Below are 7,378 nucleotides of genomic sequence, written 5' to 3'. Positions count from 1 at the left end.
CCGTATGAGAGGGTAACATTTGTTAGTTGCGTACCATGCTTACGTTCCGTGCTACAAATCTTGCTCAGTGTGACGACCGTCTGTGTCCACGACTGCCTGTACTAGAAACTGCCCCACTGTTTCCCGAAACAACGGTGGACCGTGGAAGGTTTAGATGTCGCGACACAGCTTGTGCACTGCTTGGAGATCGCGTGTTGTCATCTGCATTCTCAGCCATGGCAGCGGTAACTTCTTCAACAATTCGTTTCGCAGTTGGTGGTCGGCATCTTCCAGGAGGAATTTGGGAATCACCATTTAAGTCGAACTTCCGAATTACGTTCTTTAATCTCGGTGGACCTCTCTGTATCTCTTTAATGCGTCGATACTCTCTATGAACAGCAGCACTATTTCTTTTGTTTTGATAAAACCGCTTTACGAGAAAGGCCCTCCTCACCTTTTCCAGATCCATGTTGACTGTCTGCAATTGTACTGCACACTGATGCTTGTGTTTCAACCCAATGTCGCCGTACCAATACCGACGCCTAACAGCAAGTCATGACACTGACAGTAATAAGAATGCGAATCCTGCAGTACCCAGTCTGAACGTCATTCCTGTGTAGTTCGATAGCCATATGGTAGATAGTTTCCCTCCGAAAGTGGCTTAAGTAGCGAAAGTTTAATTATAACGACCCTGACTGTGTGAGTTCGCCGGCCGCGGTGGTCTCGCGGTTCTAGGCGCTCAGTCCGGAACCGCGCGACTGCTACGGTCGCAGGTTCGAGTCCTGCCTCGGGCATGGATGTGTGTGATGTCCTTAGGTTAGTTAGGTTTAAGTAGTTCTAAGTTCTAGGGGACTGATGACCACAGCTGTTAAGTCCCATAGTGCTCAGAGCCATTTGAACCATTTTTGTGTGAGTTCCTTGCGAGCATAATTTAGGGATGTATTTCTAGGAAAAACACAAGGGAAAGTATCGTTGCAAAGACAAAGTTCCGGATGATGTACCAAAGCAGCTAGTGAAGGAGCCACATGATAAACAAAGGGGAATACTGAGCATAACGAATTAATTGAATGGGACCATTTTATGTTAAATAGTTTATAAGAAATTTGTCAAGGAGAGAGAATTTGGTAAAGTTACTTAACTAGTTTGTAAGTGATAATTCAATGAAGTCCTGCCCCAGGAGCAACCTGCTGATCCTACAAGTCTCCACTCTGTCAAGGCAGTTACCACATATCTAGGCCCAGCAGGGTCGCAGTGGAAAGGCAGGGCCATTGTGGCGTTGGTGTCCTGATTCTTACATGAACAAGCTGTGGCTTACGTGATGAGGATCGCTGCTTTGGCTAAACATGGACGAACCAGGTTCATATAAATGCTGCCCACTTGTAGACAGATGTACGCAGTCTCACTGCCGGTCTTCAAGTCGACATGGGTCGACAAGCCGCCACTACACGACTTGGTCTCTGCTACCCACAGACTTCCCGTCCTCTCAACTCTGATAATGCTGACTTAGCGCCCTCCAACCGGTGGGCCGACAGCGAGCGGTTCTACATCTAGTCACGTAGTGCGCTACGGTTTGAGCCCAGACTCGTGCAGTTGTTCTGCTGCCTTTGCTTGTACAGGCAAACTCTGTTGCTGTCTGCCTCCGCTTACGTGGGCAGGCACTGCTCCTGTGAACGATCTCCATCCACACTGGGTCCATGGCGTGATTCCGTACGCTCCGGAGCACCCCGCCATATGTTGCACGGTCGTGCGTAGTCTGTGTGGACGGCGATGCGGGCTGCCGTCCGCTACTGGAGCCAGCCACCGCCCTTGTAGCCGCGCTGATCTCATCGCTTCACCGGCTATCGCACGCTGACGACCGACGCTGCGTGCTGTCCGGGATAACAGGTCACTTACGTAGCTCCACACCTTCTCGCCGGCCGAGTACATCCTACGCCTACCGTACGATGGCTCCTGCGAGCATCGTCAAGACTGTTTGCTGAGCAATAAAATGGATGTTTAACAATGTTGACGATGCGTCAACAACCAGACATCTACCTGTTGCCCCACTGTAACCCGACCAGGGTGGTGAACTACTGCCTTTCTGACCACTGATAACCCAGCTCCACCATCCACAGTAGAGGTCATCCACTCCCGAACTCTACACTCGCATTAATAACGGAAAACTGAATTTATTATCAGCATACGACCCGTCAACTGGTTTCAGGATCTCTTAACATCTTCTGCTCACGAATACGAACTAAAACGCAGTGATTGCAGAAACGTGAACTCTAAACATCGGTAATGGAACTGCAGAGCTGCAAACACCAACAGACGAATACTTCAGAGATTCCAATATCCAAACCCAAATACAGCAATTTTATCTCCAAATCAGTCCACTACCAGCTCAGACATACCTTTCTCAAGGAACTTCTTGAGTGCGAGGTCGCAAAACGCCAATGATGTTTACGGTATTCGACGCCCGCGTATTCCCTACAATGCCACCACAATGTTGGTTGCTATTCGCAACAGAGCACTTGTCTTTGTGACGCTTGAAGCCTCTTGAGACTGGCTAAATATTCTTCTGCAGAACGTCCAGACACGACAGTGTCATCCAGTAATTTGAGCAGGAAGGCACCTTGGCAGCCACGTTTTCTAAAAAGCGTCGAAAGATCGCCAGTGCTGAGGCACTACCGAAGGGCAGGTGTTCAAATTCAAATAACCCGAAATGAGTGTTAAAAACAAAAATTTTCTTGAGTAGTCATCCAAAGGCAATCGGAGTTAAGTATCCGCGAAGTCTGTCTTGGAAAAATAAGGAACCTCGCCTAACCTGCCTGTCCATCATTTCCTCTGGTCTGAGTAAAGGAATGTGTCTGTCACTGCCTGAGAGTTCACAATCGACTTAAAATCAACACACAGTCATAGACATCCTAACGGTTTGCGAAGGATGATGACTAATGGATTAGACTGCTGATTTGCACTGATTGGCTTGAGGACCCCGTCCGATTGCCATTGCCGTATCTGTTCAGCGACCTGTTTCTTAATGGCAATGGGCACTTGCCTAGCTCGGCAAAACTTCTGTTGTGCATTGTCTTTGAGTGTCACACAAGCTAAAAAACTGTTCGCACAACTAAGACAGCCGCTACGAAGTTCCCTAAATTTGTCACACAGAGCTTGAAGCTTGTCTGTAGGCACATCTGTTGAAATTTGTGACACTGACTTGTCGATTAACAATCCGAAAATGTCAAAAGAATCTAAGCTAAAAATTTTCTGCGAAAATTTTACAGAAACTACTGTGAATACAACCGCCTTCGTTACACCATGAAAAATAGTATAATGAAAGTTGCTAAAACTGAAATTTCTTGTCCATTATAAGCTGTCAACACATGCGTAGCTGGGCTCAGCACTAGTGAACCTAATCGCTCATAAGTAAGTTTGTCCAGACGTGTAACTGAAGCACCAGTGTCCAGCTGCAATATGACATCGTTCTTAGCTACTGTCAAAGTAAGAAACACCTTGTCCATACTACATTCCACATATAAGAGAGAACTATCACTTGCCCTCTATTGCTGTGAGCTACTACAGTGCGTGATAGGTGAAATGGGCAAAGATTTAGTGGTGGACCTGTGTTTGCGTCGGCGTGACTTGTTTAGCACATGAAAATCGCCCGACTGGTGTTTGGAAAGTTGTTTATTTGGGCAAACTTTCACAACATTTATTACAACCATCGGGCCGCACTGTTCCGTTGCTGGGCACTGAGCACGCTTATGGTGACTAAAGCACTTTGGGCAAGACTTTGTTATGTTTTTCTGTGCATTGCCGTTATGCCAGCACGAAATGGCAGTTTTTATCTCTGTACGTGACGTCACACGAGCCGCACCGGCATGGGACTGTTCACGGTGTACAGCACTAGTAACGTTGTCTTTACGCAGTTCGTTAGTATGTGACTCACACTCAGCTAAATCATAAGTGTCAATTAACTATAACACTATCTAAAGAAGGATCAGGTTGTTTCAAAACAGCAGCACGAATTCTACCGTCGCAAATATTTTAGTTATAGCGTCATGCAGCATGACATCACTGCATGACTGCCACATCGAGGGAAAAATTTGCAATGCTTAGTTAAACCTTGTAATTCAGAGTACTTATGTGGATATGGTGTCTGTTCTTTCGGACACCATTTCCATATAAGTATATAGTTCTGGCAATACCGGCCATGACCTCCTTTTTCTGTGCGGATGCACACATATTACCCGAACTCTTACGGGACTTGGTAAGAATGTATTCCACCAGTAATAGTGTGTTGGGTGGGGACACTACGAATGTAGTGTGTGGACATATAAGGTGATAATGTGGGTCTCGCGGGAGTCGTGCGCGAGATAGTCCCTGCAGTCGCACTATCCTCTGTGCCCTCGATGGCTCAGATGGATAGAGCGTCTGCTATGTAAGCAGGAGGTCCTGGGTTCGAGTCCTGGTCGGGGCACACAACAGTCGCTCTCGAGCACTCGGGCAGTGCACACCGCGCGGTGACAGGCGGTCTCACGGGCCAGTGTACATATCGCGAGCGGTGCCGAGGTGAGGAGCCGAGCAACGTGTGAGAGTGTTGATTACGTCTGTTTTCTTTTAACTGTAGTAAGTACTATGTCGACAATTACCAGAGCCAACAGCGTTCAGTGTGTTTCTGATCGCGCTGCATTACGGCCGAGGCCGGCCGTGGTGGCCCAGCGGTTCTAGGCGCTTCAGTCCCGAACCGCGCGACTGCTAAGGTCGCAGGTTCGAATCCTGCCTCGGGCATTGATGTGTGTGATGACCTTAGATTAGTTAGGTTTAAGTAGTTCTAAGTTCTAGGGGACTGATGACCTCAGTTGTTAAGTCCCATAGTGCTCAGAGTCATTTGAACCATTACGACCGACGGCGTTTGAAATTCACGAGTGGATTTTTGAGGATTTGATTGGCTCTGAGCACTATGGGACTTAACATCTATGGTCATTAGTCCTCTAGAACTTAGAACTGCTTAAACCTAACTAACCTAAGGACAGCACACAACACCCAGCCATCACGAGGCAGAGAAAATCCCTGACCCCGCCGGGAATCGAACCCGGGAACCCGGGCGTGGGAAGCGAGAACGCTACCGCACGACCACGAGATGCGGGCTGAGGATTTGAAATTGCCTAAAGATATAGTCGACACGTTTCAGCTGGACTTTGTGCAATATTCGTTATTTGTCAAATTTATTTCGAGTGAAGCTTACGAGAAATTCGTTGAGGAGCATGTTGCATGAGACAGTTTCGTCATACTGATGGTAGTGTTGGTAATGTCCAGATCGTGCCTTCGGGATACGGAGTGGGAAATGTCAGGGTATTTAATGTGCCACCTGAGTGTCCTAATGAGATCGTTGCACGTTCTCTATCTCAGTACGGCGTTGTTTTGTCGGTCACCAATAAAAAATGATCAAGTGCATATCGTTACCAAGTTAACAACGGCGTGAGAAGTGTACGTATAGACTTAAAAAAGCACATACCTTCGTATGTTGCCATTGGCGGCTGTCGCGGAAAGGTAACTTACATTGGTCAACCTCCTACATGTTCTACCTGCCATTCAACAGAACATCTGCGGATGAACTGCACACGTCGACATCCAGTTCAGCTTCCGCGGGAACGTCACGCAGACTGTAGTGAAAAGCTTGGTCCATTATTGAGTGAGGTAGTCGCGGGGACTGTACCACAACCCCGGCAGCCAGGACATCTTAAGAAGAGGCAATGCCAGTACTGGCTCAAATGGCTCTGAGCACTATGGGACTTATCATCTGAGGTCGTCAGTCCCCCAGAACTTAGAACTACTTAAACCCCACCAACCCAAGGACACCGCACACATCCATGCCCGAGGCAGGACTCGAACCCGCGACCGTAGCGGTCGCGCGATTGGTTCAAATGGCTCTGAACACTATGGGACTTAACATCTAGTCCCCTAGAACTTAGAACGACTTAAACCTAATTAACCTAAGGACATCACACATGCCCGAGGCAGGATTCGAACCTACGACCGTAGCGGTAGTGCAGTTCCAGACTGAAGCGCCTAGAACCGCTCGGCCACACTGGCCGGCTCGCGCGGTTGCAGACTGAAGCGCCCGGAACCGCTCGGCCACCACGGCCGGCAATGCCTGTACTCGTGGAAAGCAGTGACAAAGACATTACCGGTAGGACGGACGGCACTTCAGCCCCGTCATCCACGCCGCGACAGTTACCGCTGGATACCGACGCTGCCTTGGCCTCCTCTGAAACTCAGCCGTGTGAGACGCAGGAGTAGGTGCAGATATGTTTGCCTGAACCACCCCTACCGGCAGCGACTGCGGCAGAAACGAAGAAAGGACGTCGAAGGAGAAGTAAAGGCATAGCGGCAAAGAGGAAAAGCCGAATGCTTTCATAACCGTAGCCATGTCAGAAAGTGGCAGCGAGACTGAACCTCAGTCTTCTTGCTCAGTGCGCTGGCGCGAGGCAAGAACGCATTCGTGAACAAACCAATCACCTGAAGGCACTACTGAGCGCTGAGAGGGAACAGAGCACCGTAACGGCTAAGAGGAAGAGCGAGCAGAACAGCGAGCAGCTGCAGCAGCGCTCCCGCAGGAACTCGCTGACGTCAGTCTGTAATATTTCTGGCTTATTCAGCCATCATATTAGGCTCAAGGAAGCTATTCACAGGGCAGTGGAGATGCAAGAAGCATAGAGATGACGCAATATGGGAAGAGGTACCGGTGACAGATGTTAGATTCGGTACCATTCCCGTGAGAAAGAGCGCCTGCATGATGCTGCTGCTCTGTGATTGGCTGCTGTGTTCGGCGGTAGGGCGCCAAAACGTTAAAATTTAGTTGATATTATTAATTAAACCTGACATCCAAATTACTTCATTTTTTTAAATAAACATCTCTCAACAGCCAGCTATCAATCAATCATTTCAAAATTATTAAAATCAAAGTATTACTAAAACAAAAGACTGACGATATTACTGCGGATGCACTTCGGTAGCGTTTGGGTCACGCCTTCCTGGCTTGTCGCGCGAAGTGTCTCGGGCAGTCCGGCTCTCCAGTTCTAACCGTTCCAGTAGACAGACATGTTTTCTGTTATAACAGTATTTGTTTCATGCAATTTTATTTACTACAATTCTGACGGTTCCAGTAGACAGACATGTTGTCTGTGGCAGGATGTATTTCATGTTATTGCAGCCAGATATAGTGACTGTGGAAAGATATGTTCAATACGTTGTGATCAAGAATAGTTTCTCGTGTCTCTATCAATAAAAACGCGAGTGGCATCCCAAATGAGCTATAGTTTATTCGTAGCAGCTGTTCCTTGCGAAGTTAATTTCAGCCTCAACAAAAAGAATCCACGACCTGCGTTCTGTTTTCTGCGCTGGGGACATCGTCATC

The 7,378-nt window shown here is 48.0% G+C and overlaps 1 non-coding gene across 1 annotated transcript; it reads left to right on the top strand.

Annotated features, from left to right (window-relative positions):
- Nucleotides 1-4,363: 4,363 nt before the first annotated feature.
- Nucleotides 4,364-4,438, top strand: Trnat-ugu (transfer RNA threonine (anticodon UGU)). Its single transcript has one exon. It is a non-coding gene; the product is annotated as a tRNA-Thr (tRNA).
- Nucleotides 4,439-7,378: the final 2,940 nt, after the last annotated feature.

This window comes from Schistocerca cancellata, chromosome 4 (genome assembly GCF_023864275.1).
Source record: "Schistocerca cancellata isolate TAMUIC-IGC-003103 chromosome 4, iqSchCanc2.1, whole genome shotgun sequence".
In the NCBI taxonomy this organism is placed as follows: domain Eukaryota; kingdom Metazoa; phylum Arthropoda; class Insecta; order Orthoptera; family Acrididae; genus Schistocerca; species Schistocerca cancellata.
This window is presented reverse-complemented; position numbering and strand designations above follow the sequence as displayed.